At 40.3% G+C, this 19,025-nt stretch overlaps 1 long non-coding RNA gene across 2 annotated transcripts in view; it reads right to left on the bottom strand.

The window, feature by feature from the left end:
• LOC309797340 overlaps nt 1-6,111 on the bottom strand; it is a 45,753-nt gene extending 39,642 nt beyond the window's left edge. Inside the window, exon 1 of one of the 2 annotated variants that reach the window (XR_014292588.1) lies at nt 6,018-6,111. This is a non-coding gene — a long non-coding RNA (uncharacterized lncRNA). The remainder of the gene's footprint in view (nt 1-6,017) is intronic. The other variant, XR_014292589.1, reaches the window with a different exon arrangement.
• Nucleotides 6,112-19,025: the final 12,914 nt, after the last annotated feature.

The raw sequence follows: 19,025 nt of genomic DNA, 5'->3' as shown, positions 1-19,025 counted from the left end.
ATAATTACCATTTGATTTCCAATTGCTTATAAAATGAGCACTGCTTTCTACCCAAAATTTCCATGAAATCTTAAAGTCCCCTACTATGATTGTGTTACTGTCGATTTCTCCTTTTATGGCTGTTAGTATTTGCCTTATGTATTGAGGTGCTCCTATGTTGGGTGCATAAATATTTACAATTGTTATATCTTCTTCTTGGATCGATCCCTTGATCATTATGTAGTGTCCTTCTTTGTCTCTTCTAGTAGTCTTTATTTTAAAGTCTATTTTGTCTGATATGAGAATTGCTACTCCAGCTTTCCTTTGGTTTCCATTTGCATGGAATATCTTTTTCCATCCCCTTACTTTCAGTCTGTATGTGTCTCTAGGTCTGAAGTGGGTCTCTTGTAGACAGCATATATATGGGTCTTGTTTTTGTATCCATTCAGCCAATCTGTGTCTTTTGGTGGGAGCATTTAGTCCAGTTACATTTAAGGTAATTATTGATATGTATGTTCCTATTCCCATTTTCTTAATTGTTTTGGGTTTGTTATTGTAGGTCTTTTCCTTCTGTTGTGTTTCTTGCCTAGAGAAGTTCCTTTAGCATTTGTTGTAAAGCTGGTTTGGTGGTGCTGAACTCTCTCAGCTTTTGCTTGTCTGTAAACGTTTTAATTTCTCCATCAAATCTGAATGAGATCCTTGCTGGGTAGAGTAATCTTGGTTGTAGGTTTTTCTCCTTCATCACTTTAAATATGTCCTGCCACTCCCTTCTGGCTTGTAGAGTATCTGCTGAGAGATCAGCTGTTATCCTGATGGGGATTCCCTTGTGTGTTATTTGTTGTTTTTCCCTTGCTGCTTTTCTATGATTTCTTTAATATGATTTAATTTTTGACAGTTTGACTAATATGTGTCTTGGCGTATTTCTCCTTGGATTTATTCTGTATGGGACTCTCTGTGCCTCCTGGACTTGATTAACTATTTCCTTTCCCATATTAGGGAAGTTTTCAACTATAATCTCTTCAAATATTTTCTCAGTCCCTTTCTTTTTCTCTTCTTCTTCTGGAACCCCTATAATTCGAATGTTGGTGCGTTTAATGTTGTCCCAGAGGTCCCTGAGACTGTCCTCTGTTCTTTTCATTCTTTTTTCTTTATTTTGCTCTGCATCAGTTATTTCCACTATTTTATCTTCTACCTCACTTATCCGTTCTTCTGCCTCAGTTATTCTGCTATTGATCCCATCTAGAGTATTTTTCATTTCATTTATTGTGTTTTTAATCAATGCTTGATTCATCTTTAGTTCTTCTAGGTCCTTGTTAACTGTTTCTTGCATTTTGTCTATTCTATTTCCAAGATTTTGGATCTTGGAAATAGAATCTTGGATCATCTTTACTATCATTATTCTGAATTCTTTTTCAGGTAGACTACCTATTACCTCTTCATTTGTTAGGTCTGGTGGGTTTTTATCTTGCTCCTTCTCCTGCTGTGTGTTTTTCTGTCTTCTCATTTTGCTTATGTTACTGTGTTTGGGGTCTCCTTTTTGCAGGCTGCAGGTTCGTAGTTCCCGTTGTTTTTGGTGTCTGACCCCAGTGGCTAAGGTTGGTTTAGTGGGTTGTGTAGGCTTCCTGGTGGATGGGGACTAGTGCCTGTATTCTGGTGGATGAGGCTGGATCTTGTCTTTCTGCTGGGCAGGTCCATGTCTGGTGGTGTGTTTTGGGGTGTCTGCTGACTTTTTATGATTTTAGGCAGCCTCTCTGCTAATGGGTGGCATTGTGTTCCTGTCTTGCTAGTTGTTTGGCTTAGGGTGTCCAGCACTGTAGCTTGCTGGTCGTTGAGTGAAGCTGGGTGCTGGTGTTGAGATGGAGATCTCTGGAAGATTTTCGCCGTTTCATATTATGTGGAGCTGGGAGGTCTCTTGTGGACCAGTGTCCTGAAGTTGGCTCTCCCACCTCAGAGGCACAGCACTGACTCCTGGCTCCTCAATTTGGGATGATGTGTTGTCTATTCATGTATTCCACAGATGCAGGGTACATCAAGTTGATTGTGGAGTTTAATCCGCTGCTTCTGAGGCTGCTGGGAGAGATTTCCCTTTCTCTTCTTTGTTCTCACAGCTCCTGGGTCTCAGCTTTGGATTTGGCCCCGCCTCTGTGTGTAGGTCGCCGGAGGGCGTCTGTTCTTCGCTCAGACAGGACAGGGTTAAAGGAGCAGCCGCTTCGGGGACTCTGGCTCACTCAGGCCGGGGGGGAGGGAGGGTCACGGAGTGCGGGGCGAGCCTGCAGCGGCAGCGGCTGGCGTGACGTTGCACCAGCCTGAGGCACGTCATGCGTTCTCCCAGGGAAGCCGCCCCTGGATCCCGGGACCCCGGCAGTGATGGGCTGCACAGGCTCCCGGAAGGGCGGCGTGGACAGTGACCTGTGCTCGCACACAGGTCTCTTGGCAGCGGCAGCAGCAGCCCCAGCATCCCACGCCCATCTCTGGGCTCCAGGCTTTCAGCCTCGGCTCGCGCCCGTCTGTGGAGCTCCTTTAAGCAGCGCTCTTAATCCCCTCTCCTCGCGCACCAGGAAACAAAGTGGGAAGGAAAAGTCTCTTGCCTCTTCGGCAGCTTCAGAGTTTTCCCGGACTCCCTCCCGGCTAGCTGTGGCACATTAGCTCCCTTCAGGCTGAGTTCTCGCCGCCAGCCCCAGTCCTCTCCCTGCGCTCTGACCGAAGCCTGAGCCTCAGCTTCCAACACCGCCCAGCCCGGCAGGCGAGCAGACAAGCCTCTCGGGCTGGTGAGCGCCGGTCGGCACCGATCCTCTGTGCGGGAATCTCTCTGCTTTACCCTACCCAGGTACGTGGGGAGTTTCTTGCCTTTTGGGAGGTCTGAGGTCTTCTGCCAGTGTTCAGTAGGTGTTCTGTAGGAGTTGTTCCATGTGTAGCTGTATTTCTGGTGTATCTGTGGGGAGGAAGGTGATCTCCACGTCTTACTCTTCCACCATCTTCCCCGGAAGTCTATCCTTCTTCTTCCTCCATGAAATCTTTTAATAAATATTCTTGTTTCATATTAGGAGTTTAAATGAATAAAGCATTATTCACATAAGAGAAATAAGTACTTTGATCTACTACATTATTTTCAAAAGGAAAGTAGAACCACAATGTATGATGATATCCTGAACATGATCTGGGACACAAAAAAATCAGTATTATCTGTGAAACCCTGAGCAAAATTTCTCTCCTTTGTGGACAGAAAACAACAATGTCATTCAGCTATTTACATATGGCCCAGATACTAATGAGGAACTGTTTCCTGCTTTCTGTGAAGGAAAAGTGAACTATGAATAAATATCACTGGGGTCATTATCACCTGCACACACAGGTAACTGGTGGCTTGCAACAAAATAGTGTCAGAAGCAAAATGGATCTGTAGCAGGAAAGTCTGTCTTAAGGCATGATTGGGGGTAAAAGACTAACTGTGGATAAATATTTGTGGTGTCTGGCAAAGCTCTCCAAGTTTCAAGATGAGGAAAGACCTTTCACGCATATATGGAACTTTCCATGAGAGTTCTAGAGCCTTTCAACCTCAGAATATATCTGGCCTATCCTCTTTTCAAAAGGTAAACTGACAGGATCTTGGAGAAATGGGAGTTGAACCTACTCTTAGAGATCTTCAGAGAAGAGGAATTTCAGCTTCCTGGCTTAGCTACGTTGCTTCTATCTAGTTTATTTTACATGGCCACACTTATCATGATTAAAAATCAGCCCAAGTCCACCTGTTATTTTTTTTTAGCAGCATTCACTCATTTATTCAATAATTATATATTGAGCACCTCTTATAGTCCAGGCACAACTTTAGTAGCTGGGATTCAAGAGAGAACAAAAGAGACCATAATTCTTCCTCTTGTTGTCTTTATTATTCTAGCAATAAACAGTTCAATTCCCCGTAACATCCTTATTTCTTGTATGAAATTGGGTCAACTTCTTTGACCAAAGCTAGTTTTGTTAGAATTTAATTTCTTTAACAAAAAATTCAGCGACATGAAAACCAACACTAGTTTTGTACTCACAATTTGACAGCATTTGGGGCTGGTTCTTTTTTATTATTTGTCATTCCCATGTTTCCTAGAGGTGTACCCTGAACTGAAGAACAGTTTCCCTCCATCCTGGAAGGATACCAGTTCAACCGCATACGCATCCCTGAGGGACACAGGCGGAATGTGAAGAAAGAGGGGGCCTAGCCAGCCATATGGCCCATTCAACATTGGGGAAAAATGGAACTGCCTTTACATCAAGTTTCCTAGGGAGGATATAGGGAAAGCTTGTACAGAATTACCACTCCAGCTAATCTGTAACTATTGCTACTACTACCATTGTCCTTTGACCTCACATACATTAGAATACTCGGTCCTCACAGCAACTCCATGAGGAACAGATGAGAAAACAGGCTGGAAAAGGTAAGTGACTTGTCTACAATTAACAGCTCTGACAAATGGTGGTGCTGAAATTCAAACTTATTTCAGGGGTCCGTCTCATGAAAAACCTATGATGTTAGTTATCTAATAAAACCATAGAAAGGGAGGAAAACCTAGGCAGAACACTCTATGACATAAATCACAGCAAGATCCTTTTTGACCTACCTCCTAGACAAATGGAAATAAAAACAAAAATAAACAAATGAGACCTAATGAATTAAAAGCTTTTGCACAGCAAAGGAAACCATAAACAAGATGAAAAGACAACCCTCAGAATGGGAGAAAATATTTGCAAATATTTGAAGCAACTGACAAAGGATTAATCTCCAAAGTTTACAAGCAGCTCATGCAGCTCAATATCAAAAAAACCACCCCATCCAAAAATGAGAAGACCTAAATAGACATTTCTCCAAAGAAGATATACAGATTGCCAACAAACACATGAAAGGATGCTCAACATCACTAATCATTAGAGAAATGCAAATCAAAACTACAATGACGTATCACCTCACACCAGTCAGAGTGGCCATCATCAAAAAATCTAGAAACAATAAATGCTGGAGAGGGTGTGGAGAAAAGGGAATCTTCTTGCACTGTTGATGGGAATGTAAATTGATACAGCCACTATGGAGAACAGTATGGAGATTCCTTAAAAAACTAAAAATAGAACTACCATATGGCCCAGCAATCCCACTACTGGGCATATACCCTGAGAAAACCATAATTCAAAAAGAGTCACGTAGCACAACGTTCATTGTAGCTCTATTTACAATAGCCAGGACATGGAAGCGACCTAAGTGTCCATCGACAGATGAATGGATAAAGAAGATGTGGCACATATATACAATGGAATATTACTCAGCCATAAAAAGAAACGAAATTGAGTTATTTGTAGTGAGGTGGATGGACCTAGAGTCTGTCATACAGAGTCAAGTAAGTCAGAAAGAGAAAAACAAATACCATATGCTAACACATATATATGGAATCTAAAAAAAAGGTTCTGAAGAACCTAGGAGCAGGACAGGAATAAAGACACAGATGTAGAGAATAGACTTGAGGACACGGGGAGGGGGAAGGGTAAGCTGGGTGAAGTGAGAGTGTGGCATGGACATATATACACTACCAAATGTAAAATAGATAGCTAGTGGGAAGCAGCCACATAGCACAGGGAGATCAGCTCAGTGCTTTGTGACCACCTAGAGGGGTGGGGAAGGGAGGGTGGGAGGGAGACGCAAGAGGGAGGAGATATGGGGATATATGTGTATGTATAGCTGATTCACTTTGTTATAGAGCAGAAACTAGCACACCATTGTGAAGCAATTATACTCCAATAAAGTTGTTTAAAAAATAGAAACGAATTAAACTTTAACCATCATTATTTCATCCTATAGAATGACATAACCCAAGAGAAAAAGATAGAGGTGTTGAATATCACTCATGCATTTTCAGTTCCTTCTGTGAATCTTAGCTACTGTAATAAAAGCATTGTTTTGAGCATTGTTTTATATGCATCCTCATATAAGACCACACATGCCTGTATCGATTAAAATTTAAAAGAAACAAATATTAACTGCAGATATCTAGTTCTCTTACCTTGAACAAAGTAGCTTCAGGTGCTTCCACTTTTGAAGCTGGATAAATATCAGACAGGAACGAAGTTCACTTTAGTTTGGTCCAGGAAGAAAAAAGATTCACAGCTCTGAGAATAAAGAAAGAATCAGACCTTGTCAGGGCATTTGGTTCTAATTAACTAGTGACAAAATGGTTCTACACTGCAACTATATAAAAGTGGCTGAGTTATTTGAGCTAGGAAAGGTCAAAAACAATGATTATGATCAAGATATTATTATTACTGCATATACTTTTGATTATTGGGAGTGAATTTTCCTCTCTCTTTTCCTCATTAAAATTTTATGGTTTATCAATTTAAAGTTGATAAGTGAACAAGATAATTTAACATTATTTTGATAATGGAGCATATTCCTTGTAAAACATAAATCCCTGGAGGCTTTCTCAATTCGCCTTCTTCTATCCCCACAAAGCTGCCTCTGTCTAGTATTGAGCCATGGCTTTGCTCAAGAAAGCAAAACAAAACACAAATTATCTAGTGGTAGCAATCTGAATGAAGACCTGGCCCAGAGGACAAAAAATGTGATTTAACATAAAATAGGATGTCATGATCTAAACTACTCATTTGGCATTTACCATAAATCCCTGAGTACCATTAGTTGTCTTTTCAGATAAATTCAATAAAAATTTATTGACTATTTTCCATGTACAAGCACTTTGCTAGATATTAAGAAAATGGAGGTGAATAGAAGACCAGGCTCTCTTCTCTGCAATCTATCTTTGAAGAAAGGAATATATGCAAACAATCCTGACATAATTTCAGGGTTAGAGTGAAAAAATAGCATACTTTTGAAGAGTAATGCTAACTTGAAATGATTATATTTTATTCTTTCTGATCTATTGTAAACCCTTGGAAACCAGAAATTTGTATTTTTCAGAATCTTTGCACGTGAGTATTTTAATCAGTAGTCCTTTTTAGTGAAGGACAGAAATTGTGTATGTTCTAAGGTACACGTGTAGCCTGATATCAGCTTCAGACACAGTTGGATCAGGCTTTTTTGTTTTTTGGTTTTTTGGTACGCGGGCCTCTCACTGTTGTGGCCTCTCCCGTTGCGGAGCACAGGCTCTGGACGCACAGGCTCAGCGGCCATGACTCACGGGCCCAGCTGCTCCACGGCATGTGGAATCCTCCCAGACCGGGACACGAACCCATGTCCCCTGCATCGGCAGGCAGACTCTCAACCACTGCACCACCAGGGAAGCCCGGATCAGGCTTTTTAAAGAGGACATAAGAATTTCTTTCTCCATTCCTTGGGTCTGGTTTTCTCTATATTGGCTTCATTCTTCAAAGATCCTCTAATAGTGGGATTAAAGATAGCCCCAGAAATACTGCACCTGGTTAGTAACCCTGGGAGAAAGACAGCTTCTCTTCCCAACAGTTTTAGTCCAAGGTCATGGAATTCATTCCTAATGGACTGTTTTATGTCGTGTGCCCATCACCACACAATTCACTGGGGCCAGAGAAATGGACTACACTGATTGGCCAGTCTGAGTCATGTGCCCACTGCCGGAGCTCTGCTGCTTCCAAAGCACATGACTGAGAGATGTAGGGAGAGACGCCCCAAAGGGGAACCTAAATGTAGTTACCATAGGAAAGGCAATGTCTCCTGGGCAAGATAAATATCATGTGTCACCACAAAAAGAACTCAGCAAATATTTGTTAATTGATGTATTGATTAGTAAGTCTGGGATAAGTGAAATGATGATAAATACAATGTGTGAAGGGAAACACAGCCAAGATAAATTGTGAAATGGAGCTACACAGGTGGGCAGTATCCTACGAGGCCTCTTGGAAACAAATCAACAAAAAGGAGCTGACCTTGACTGTTTGCACTGTTTGAGAAGAATTAACTGAGTCTACAATCAGTAAACAATCCTGAGGGCTTGGTAAGGTGAGTTCTGCCTTCTGTGATATGAAAATTGTGTCATAGGTATCAGAGGGTGAACATGGCTAACTGTCTGTGATTGCCACAAAACAAGAAAAATAAAATAAAACAGAAATCTTAAATCAGTCCTTGAATCACAACAGATACAATTATGAAAACTAGACTATATATTAATCGGATTTTCATGTATTACTTTAAAAGACTTCCCTAAAAAGCCATGAGGAAAAGGGACCTCTTATTTGAACTATGGAATGATCTGAATTGGCAACAATATACCAGTGCTTCAAAAGAAAGTCAATTAGTCCTATAAAAACTGTGTCTATAAAATATGTGTAACCTTTGCTAATTCATTATATTTGCAAGGCAGAGGAACCTTTAAAAATGCATCACTTTTTCCCCTAAATGACTTAATATTCATTATTATACTACTTTAAACAAATTTTAATTAATGCATTAAAAGCTTTGAGAATTTCTTACTTTAACCAACCAGCAACTAGAACAGGTTTCAAGGAGACTTCAAGTCCAGCCACATGCCTCCAAGAAAAGCTACACCTGCAGAGTATCACAGACGAATGGCCCCACGTGTCCATCTTGGCGCGTCAGGATCCACGTCACTTGCCCAACTCCTTGCAAAAGTCCGTTTTTACATGGAAATGATTCATTTAGGATAATTAGACAGCCGTCAGTTTTCACTTATTCATTCAGAAGCAATTTTTAGTTCCTACAAGCACTGTGCTAGGAAATAGGATACAAAAATGAATATGTCTCTTGCTCCTAAGGAACTCACAGACTGAAGACACCCAGGTGAGGCAAAATTTTCCATACAATCTGATGAGCATGGGGACAGGGGGACATGCAAGGCAAGAGGGGCTACAAACCTTATCTGTACCTGATCACACTATTTTAAAAGTTGGCCATTCCGAACTAATTCAGAGTACGTTATCTCCAAAAGTTTTTATGTTCCTAATTTCTCCATCATTTCCACTCTTAGGCATTCCCTAATTGTACCAAAGGTAGAGTGTGTTTTATATGAAAAAAACTGCTACAGCGCAATCATTGACAGCGATGTACTAATATAATACCCGATCAGAGAAAGCACGCTTTGCCATGATAAATTGTTCAAACTATGAGGAGCAGTAGGGCGGAAATGAATCTAGTCGTGAACAAAAAAAAAGATTGAATGGAAACAGTTTGTATAAAAGGATACACTTGATATTTTCGCTCTAGACATACAGATTAAGAGGCTGTCTATCAAGGTAAATCAATTTGAAATTTGAGACTGATTTTCTCCACCCTCAAGAAATGATTTGCAGGTATTTGTGGCTTTTCGTTTTGGTTTGACCATTATTTCATATTTTACTTGTAATTCTTCTTATGGAACACTAAGAACATTTATTTGTTCTTCGGTCAGGTTTATTGAGGTATAATTTACAGCCAGTAAAATTCACCCTTTCTAGCGTACAGTTCTAAGAGTTTTGACAAATGGATATAGTCTTACAACCTCCACCATAATGAAGATAGAGAATAGTTCCAGCATCCTGAAAATTTTTCCCTGCCCCTTGGAAGTCAACCTGTAGCCCCCTGACAATCACTGATAAGTTTTCTGTCCCCATAGTTTTACTTTGTCCAGAAAGTCATATAAATGTAATCAACAAGTATGTAACATTTTGATTTTGGCTTCTTTCACTTAGCACAAGGTAAGTGAGATTATCCGTGTTGTGCGTGTCAGGAAATGTGGACTGGCATATTGTCCTTTAGAGTTTCCCTTATTTTTCCAAAGCCAAAGTCAATATGCAAAGCCTGGATCTCTTGCCATTTAGTTTGTCCATGGTTAGGAAGAAACAGAGTTTTTATTATGGCTGTTTGTTTTCAGCATAGCAGGGAAAGAATAAACACTCTCAGGGAATAATCATAATCTGTGATTATTATAGGCACTAAGTCATATGTTTGTAAGACCCAAACTTTTGTTAGTCAAATGACTGGGCACTAAAATTAATTCGGAGACTCAAGGCAGAGTTTGAGTGTGGTTTTCCTTATTTTTTCATTATTGCAATAGCAACGGAATACATATTTGTGACTTAATGGTACAACACATTAGTTTTGTTATCTGACCCACCTTTAACAAAATGGAATTACTGTAGAGGCGAAGGAATCAAGCAGGTAAATCTCTTACCAGGAGTAGGAGAGAATGGATAGAGGCCCCTGTGACCTAAACCTTAGTCGTTCGAGTGCCACCTTCATAATTGTGCCTCTCCCCACACATTACCCATAGCATTATTCATTTAACAAGTATATGGGTCACAGTTTTACTTAGATAAATGTATTTTCAAAAGGAAACTTTTATTCCTTACTCTTTTAAATGGAAATCCCTTGCCATAAATAAAACTATGAAACATATCCAACAATATAAAACTCTACCTATTTGAGTCAATGTACCTCCCCAAATCATCCTGAGTTCTTGAGCATCACTGGTGGAGCCCATATACACTCCCACACATGCTTTTGGAAACACAGCAACGAAAGTAGCTGTCCCATGCTTTAAATGCTTTCTCCTTGACCATGTATTCTGTGCACACCAAGGCAAAGAGTCTGCTCAGAGATATAGTAAAGCATTAAAACCTATTTAAAATAACAAAGTACGATATGTCTTTCTACCTATGTCAGGCATTGGAAGCCTGCAACTTATTTGCCAAACAGGTTACCAGGGCTGATTTTTATGGAAATACGGACCAGATGTACCTTCTTCCTCATCTCTTCAAAGTGGCCCTTCTGAGCAAGGCCAGGGCCAGTGTGATTCAGCAACACCCACGTTTGTTAGAGTATCTCCTTACCCTAGACTAAAAAATGGAACAGAACCTTGGCCCCAAAAGACTTAAAGAATTTATTCACCAATTCATATCTTTATGCTAGTATAATCATGTATTTGATGGTTGCTATAGAAATCTATGTAGACAATCATCACATTTTTAAAGGAAATACATGACTGAAATTTCTTCTGACCCGTGGTCACTATGCTCTTTGACAAGACAGTTGACCGTCACGATGTTAATCATCTCATCTGTTTGAAAGGGACTAAAATGTTTGCTCTGCTTCCTGTTTAATAAAGCTATCAAGAGGATTAATGAGAGGAAACCTCTAGAATACTCCAAGCTCTTTCCAAAAAGGCGGCAGTAAAACAGCAGGTGCCGCTTGTGAACATACATTTGTCTTCTTCATGTAAACTCATCCTGAAGGACATCGGGCTTCCAGCTTATATGTAATTGGCTGATTATGTTGTCACTCTTGAGCTCCTTGCCAAGTTACAGGGAAGAGTCTTCTTGGAAACCATAGTTCCCCAACTTTCTCCAGCTATGCAGTTTAATTACATCTAGCAAAATGACAACAGAGCTCATAATTAGCCTGGAGATTAATTACTGCTGAATCAGTCCAAACACCACAGCTACCAAATTCAACACAGGTGCTTAGACGAAGAGAAGTTTTCTCAATACCCAACAGAAGGTGGATATGGAAGATGTGCTTTATGACTCTCTTCCCATGAGCTTAAACATACAACCTGTGCAAAATGCCTTGTGTCTTTACAGCCAGGATGCCCCTAAGTATTTTAAAAAGAACCAGACTCAAAAAATTTCAAATACTGATATCACATATTTTGAAATGTGCAGTGACTGGGGCATACTTTCTTTCTATGCAAATTTCTTCAACCTAGAGCTCCCTTTCCCCTTCTCCTTTTATTGAGGCGTCTAAAAATCCTACATAATTCATCTACTGTTTCTAAACTATGAATGAAAGAGTGATATAGAGAAAATTATAAAGCAAGCAAAAAATCATGCTGTACCTCGTGTTCATCCTGTGACCTCTAAGAGTGACTATAAGCCTGTAGGGTGGGTACCATACTCCCAGAGAGTTATGAATGCATTGTCAGATCAAAGGCTTGAAAGCCAACAACCTCCTAAGGGAACCTCCTATTTTCTCTCTGAGAATCACCAAAAGAGGAAGAAGCTAGATTAGGTAGGTAGAAAAAGGAAGGAGTTGATCCCATTTAACAAATGTCATCCATTTCTTACCCCCTCTATGTACAAGTCACTTAAGGTATGTTTAAATATATGCACACCTAGAATCCAACACAGACAAATTAAATCCCCAAGTGATTCTAACGTGCAGCCAGAGTTGAGAACAGCTGGTCTGGAGTAACCAAAAGGTCGGCCAGAAAGAATGAAGTTACAGATCAGAACTCCAGAAGCTCACGTTCAAAAGAAGCTAAAGGCGTGTGGCAATAGACGAACGCTCAATTCTTAAACCATGTAAGAAACAAGTACACCATCCCCTAACTAGAGGCTGATGAGATTGTGTTGAAGAAGCACTTTTAATGGATTTGTAGGATGCATCTGTTTGCTGGTTTGATTTTCTGTTGGCTTGTTTGTGTGTTTAGAGGAGTTAGGGGTTTTGCTGCAAATTTTTAAAAATAATCCTAATATTGACTAAAAAGAAAAACCGTGTTCATACAACCCAAAGGGAAATCCATGGAAAGGAAGGAGGAACTTGACATCTAGAGAAGGCCTTGTGGACAGATCCAAATAAGGGAAATGTATACAAATGCACAGCCCTGATGCTTGTACCTTGCTTACACCAGGACTGAGGGGAGCCGCTGCAAAGCCATTTGCTTGCACAAGGCTGGAGGAGAGATTACATGGCTGCCAGGAGAGGAATGTTGTCAGAGCGAGTTCGGAACGAGCTCAGCCATGCTCTCCAGTGCTGGGAGGCCCGACCACTGTGCACGCAGCCGCACCACCATCTGTACAGGGCTGCTTCTCAGTGCTGGGCCAAAACCAAGCTACACCCCCGCCCCCACCCCACGAGAGGCGGAGCAGGCAACATTCTAGAACACAGCTCTGTCCACTGGAGGGCAGGTGTATAAGAGCCATGAGGCGACCTCCTGGGACAGCCTCTGTGTGGGGGTACACGTGCCCACGTCCACACATGGTAGGAAATGGCTCTCAGAGAGATGTGTCCCCTTCACTCTCAGTTCTTGAGGTGGCATTGCTCAGGTTGGCTTGGTGCACCTGTGATTTGAAATCTGAAGACACGTGTTCAAGACTCAAGTCTACATCTCACTTCCTGGATGACCACTGGCAAATCATTTCTGTGAGCCTTAGTGTCACCATTTTGTAAGTGGAGGTAACAGAATTTTAGAGTTCATCTAGTCTAAGCATATCATTTTACAGTTGAAACTGAGAACCAGAGAATGTGAAGTGAATGCCCACCTTCAGCCAGCTAATGGATGGCTAAGCAGAATTCACACTCAAATTTCCCAGCTTAAGTTCAGTTTTCTTCCCTAAGCACTGCAATCTTCTGCCTCAATACTTCCCCTGACTCATAGGATGGGTCTAAGAAAACATGTTAGGAGCTTCTGATTCAAGATGACGGACTGAAGACATACATCACTTCCAATGCCTCCCGAAAAGCCCACGGAACTTATGGAAAAGATTTTTAAAAGAAGGAGAAAGGAGAAGAAGAGGATGAGAAGGGAGAAAAGGGTACCAGCAGTGAACTATGAACTGTGAACAAATCCTGGAAGATTGAGAGCACATTGGGATCCGATTGGTAGAGAAAATTTTTCAAAAATAAAAAACCAGTTTAAGTTAAAAAGGGTGCCTTCATCAATAAGAACATTATTAAATATATTATATTATAAATAGGATATATAATATTAAATTTAATATGAATGTATTAAGTATATATTTATAAATAATATGTAATATTAAATATATTTTAATTCATATATATATAATAGACTACTACTATGCAGCCTTCGGAATTCATAGAATTAGGGAAGATCTTTATATACTGACATGGAAAGATATTAATTATGTAATGTCAAATGAACAAAAGATGTCAAAACGATACAAATACAAACCTATTTTACGTGTGCATGTCGTATGTTCCTATAGTAAAAATGGCAAATGCTTACAGTGCTTGTTATGTAAATAACAAGCTATAAGCACCATTTTGTACATAAGAAAGAGAAACATGAGAAACAGAGAGGTTAAGTAACTTGCCCAAAGTCACAAAGCTACAATTAAGTGGAGGGGCTGGGACAAATCAAGGCCATGTGGCTCCTGAGTTGATGTCTTTCCCAGCAACTCTCAGCCTGTCAGAACAGCATAGATAGCTCTGAAAGGATACACATCCTGGTATGAGTTAGGGAGGTGAGGAGTGAAGACTCCATTTTACTTTTACGCTTCCTATTGTTTAATAGTCTTCAATAAGAATGTATATTTTTTTCACTTTGTTTTAAAACTTATTATACCGGGGCTTCCCTGGTGGCGCAGTGGTTGAGAATCTGCCTGCTAATGCAGGGTACACGGGTTTGAACCCTGGTCTGGGAGGATCCCACATGCCGCGGAGCAACTAGGCCCGTGAGCCACAACTACTGAGCCTGCGCGTCTGGAGCCTGTGCTCCCCAACAAGAGAGGCCGCGATAGTGAGAGGCCTGTGCACTGCGATGAAGAGTAGCCCCTGCTTGCCACAACTAGAGAAAGCCCTCGCACAGAAACGAAGACCCAACACAGCAAAAATTAATTAATTAATTAATTTAAAATTTTGTTAAAAAAATTATGATACCATAAAATTGGCTCACTTTTGAGGTACACTTTTATAAATTATAGCACATGTATGGGTTCATGTAACCATCAGCACAGTCAGGATACAGAACAGTTTCATTACACCCAAAAAAACTCCCCATTGCTCTCACTTTATAGTCACACTCTCCTGGCCTCAAACCCCTAGCAACCACTGACCTACTCCCCATCACTATACGGATGACCCTTGAACAACATGGGTTTGAAATGCGCAGGTCCACTTATATAGGATTTTTTTTTCAATGGTAAATTCTACAGTACTACACGATCCAAGGTTGGTTGAATCTGCCAATGCAAAACCGTGGATGAGGAAGGCTAACTCTAAAGTCATATTCTGATTTTTGACTTGTGGGGGGTTGGCACTCCTAATTCCCATATTATTCAAGGGTCAACTGTAGTTCTGATTCCTTGAGAAAATCATGCTCTATGTAGTCTTTTGAGGTTAGCTTCTTTCACTCAGCATAGTGCCTTTGAGATTATCCAAGTTGTTATGTGCATCAAAAATTTGTTCTTTATACTGCTGAGTAGAATTCCATCACATGAATGTAGCAGTCTGTTTATTCACTTGCCCACTGAAGCCCACATTTAGGCTGTTTCTAGTTTAGGGTGATTATGAATAGAGCTACTCTAAGCATTTGTGTAGAGTTTTTATATGAACACGAATCTTCATTCCTCTTGGGCAAATACCTAAGAGTGTGCTTGCAGAGTCTTATGATAAGTATATGTTTACCTTTATATGAAACTGTCAAGCCGTTTTCTAGTGTTGCTGTACAATTTTGCATTCTCACCAGCAATGGATGACAGTTCCTGTTGCTCTACATTCTCACCAGCATTTGGTATTTTTAATATTTTAATTTTAGCCATTCTCATAGGTGTGTAGTAAGAATATATCACTTAAATTGTTAAAAAATGGAAAAGAATTGAATAACATTGGTAAGTATAAAACAAATAGGTTATCTCCTAAGCTGACAGTGGGAAGAAATACAAATAACTGTTTTGGAAAATTCCATTTATCCATTAAATATTTCTTGAGCACCCAATATATGTGTCTGCTGGTCTCCTCACATGCATGTTTCAAAGCCTTAGGAATGTTCATGTACTTTATGATTTTACTTTTCATTTTGTCATCCCTATTTTCTATTTACTTATAACACCCACAGTTTCTGTTACACAACACAAATGTAGTTTTAAAAAAGTAGAGTTAAAAAAGATAACATATTTAAATTAATTATTATTTATATTAATAATATGGTATTTGTGAAAACATTGTCCTCTACAGTTACACAAGATAAAAGGAAGTTCAGATAGAGTGTACTCAGCTATAGAACTTTACCTGTTTGTTCCACCCTGAATCTATCTATGTCTTGTCATCTATCAAAAGCACCGTAACAGGTAGAAGAGTTAGTTTATTCCCTACAAATGCCTTGCGAATGCTTGGCAATGAGAAATTAATTAGAGAAGATATAAGGGCCAATTGATTTTCTGGCTGCCAACTGTCCACTTTGCGGATTATTTATGGAAGCCAGAAAATAGAAAAAAGGCAAAGACGTGTGCCTGGGCTGGAAGGCAGAAAGGGGCTGCCCAGGAATTCAATTACAGTAATCCCTCCTGGCTCAGGACTTCCTTGCATCTTTGCCATGTCCTCCTCACCAAACCTGGGCCACCTGGCCCAAGAGACTGAGTGTAATGCATTAGCGTCCCAAAGACCTCTTTCTCCTGATTTTGTATAGATTGTCAACATCTTCAGTAGTACAGAGAGAGATTTGAGAAAGTCCATTTTGAAAATAAAAATTCATGTTACAAAAAGGCTGACCGGGCTTCCCTAGTGGCACAGTCCGCCTGCCGATGCAGGGGACACGGGTTCGTGCCCTGGTCCGGGAAGATCCCACATGCCGCGGAGCGGCTGGCCCCGTGAGCCATGGTCGCTGAGCCTGCGCGTCCGGAGCCTGTGCTCTGCAACGGGAGAGGCCACAAGAGTGAGAGGCCCGCGTACCGCAAAAAAAAAAAAAAAAAAAAAAAAAAAAAAAAAAAAAAAAAAAAAGGCTGACCAACATGGCCCCAGACTGAAGGAAAAAAATCAAGAAAAGAAATTATTCTCAGAAATTACATTTACCCAAGTAAAGTATATTCAGGAAAAGACCTGCATTTCTCCCCAGGGTAGTCTCGTGTTGGTTCCTGACCCCAATTCTCCTAAACCAGGTGAAATTTAACTAATCGGTTAGAAATGCTTTTCATAATTCCTTTGTGTAGGGTCCTAAACATAGAGGCCTAGAATTTTAATTGGTTGAATATGTGATTTTATATTTTAGTTCAGATTTCATGGATGGGACACAGAGGCTTCGAGAAGGGAGATGGCAGCAAAGTCAGAGCAGAACCATGACCAGAAGGAAAGGTTTCAGATATCCGGTCTATAACACGGGCCAAACTTACTTACTTTACATCACTGTGCTGCTTCTTCCAGGAGAGCTATTCAAACGCATTGCCTTTGGAGATCATTGCCATCACCTATGACAAATGGTGTTTATAATGACATTTCCTTGCAGAAATGCCCCTCAAGAAAGCAGAAGGAACAGGAAGAGGAAGAGGAAGATCTTCAAAATGCACATGAAAAACTACTGCAAAGTAGTTGAGAAAAACGTTTTTTCACTAAAGTAGGTTTTAAGCATAAATAGCTCATTCTTAATGAGATCCAGCTGATCCTAAGCATTTTACAATTTCACTACATCATTTTCTAGTATTCCTGTCCCATGGATCAAGATGCATAATACAGCTACAAATTAAGTTCAATTCCTCAGTCAATTTTTAAAGGAGTGAAATTCAGCCACAATACTTCAGCTATCACTATTTATCCAAGAACTACTGGTATGGACTTGGCCTTCCATATACTTTCTATGAGTAAGGATAGAAAGGACCCAAGAAAATGAAAGAGATTTCTGGAAGCAAAGGTAAGTAATGGATTTTCCATTTCCAGGGAGTTCATTCCTTAGGTATATAAGAATACACTTAAGTTATGACTACTCAAAATCCTATCTGATTTTTATGTTATTATCCATATTTAAGGTCTGGAGCATCTAAAAATAATATGTCTAACTGATGTGATCTGTCCTAGCAGAGTGATTGCCAGTGCTGGTTAAATCCTCCTGGTTCAGCTGCCTCTCCTTAAGTATCTGAATGGATACTTTTATTTCAAGACTTTATAATAATCATAACTAATAATTATTAAGCCCTAACTAGATGTCAGGTGCTCTTTTAAGCAAATAACATGTACTAATTCATTTAATTCTCAAACAAACCTCTGAGGTGAGTACTACTGTTATCCCCATTTTAAAGCTAAAGAAACAGGCAAGTGAGGCTAAGATACAGGTGGTCAAAGTCACATGGCATATAAAAGCTGGGAGATGAACCCACGCTTGTGAAGAAACAAAACCTATTTACGAACAAATTATGTAGAGTTTATTCAAGAGTTAATTTAAGTGCACATGGGAATAGATAAGGATATGCAGTAAATTACTAAGAATTAACGTGGATAACCATGGTCTGGGTTTATTGTTAACTCCACCTCACTACAAAAGCTATGAGCAAAAATTGATTAGAAGCAGATCTTTATCCTGGACCACACCCCTGTCTTGCTGCCTGGTGCTGAGTGTTCCTTCTGCTTCCAGTAGCTCCACGTCTCACACTCAGCCATGCTGCCTTTGTTTGGATTATTCGGTGCCTTTTTTCATAACAATAAATATACTGCAAAGAGTTTTAACTCCTTTCTACTACTGCACCATTTCAGTCCTTAAAGCAGAGAGCTTTCTTGCCTTAACTATAAAAATTTCTTGTCCATGACACAAATGAACATATCTACGAAACAGAGACTCACAGACAGAGAACAGACTTGTGGTTGCCAAAGGGGAGTGGAGGTAGGGGAGGGAAGTATTGAGAGATTAGGATTAGCAGGTACAAACTAGTATATACAGAATGGATAAACAACAAGGTCCTACTGTATAGCACAGGGAACTATATTCTATATCCTGTGATAGGGACTTCCCCGGTGGCACAGTGGTTAAGAATCCGCCTGCCAATGCAGGGGACATGGGTTCAAGCCCTGGTCCAGGAAGATCCCACATGCCACGGGGCAACTAAGCCCGTGCACCACAACTTCTGAGCCTGTGCTCTAGAGCCTGTGAGCCAGAACTACTGAGCCCGCGTGCCTAGAGCCTGTGCTCCGCAACAAGCCACCACAATGAGAAGCCCATGCACCGCAGCAAAGAGTAGCCTCTGCTCACCACAACTAGAGAAAGCCCGCACACAGCAACGAAGACTCAATGCAGCCAAAAATTTAAAAAAACTAAATAAAATAAAATTTATTTAAAAAATCCTGTGATAAACCATAATGGAAAAGAATAGATATATGTATAACTGAGTCACTGCTGTACAGCAGAAATTAACACAACATTGTA

This window comes from Mesoplodon mirus (genome assembly GCF_964341445.2).
Source record: "Mesoplodon mirus genome assembly, contig: HAP1_SCAFFOLD_317, whole genome shotgun sequence".
Lineage (NCBI taxonomy): Eukaryota > Metazoa > Chordata > Mammalia > Artiodactyla > Ziphiidae > Mesoplodon > Mesoplodon mirus.
This window is presented reverse-complemented; position numbering and strand designations above follow the sequence as displayed.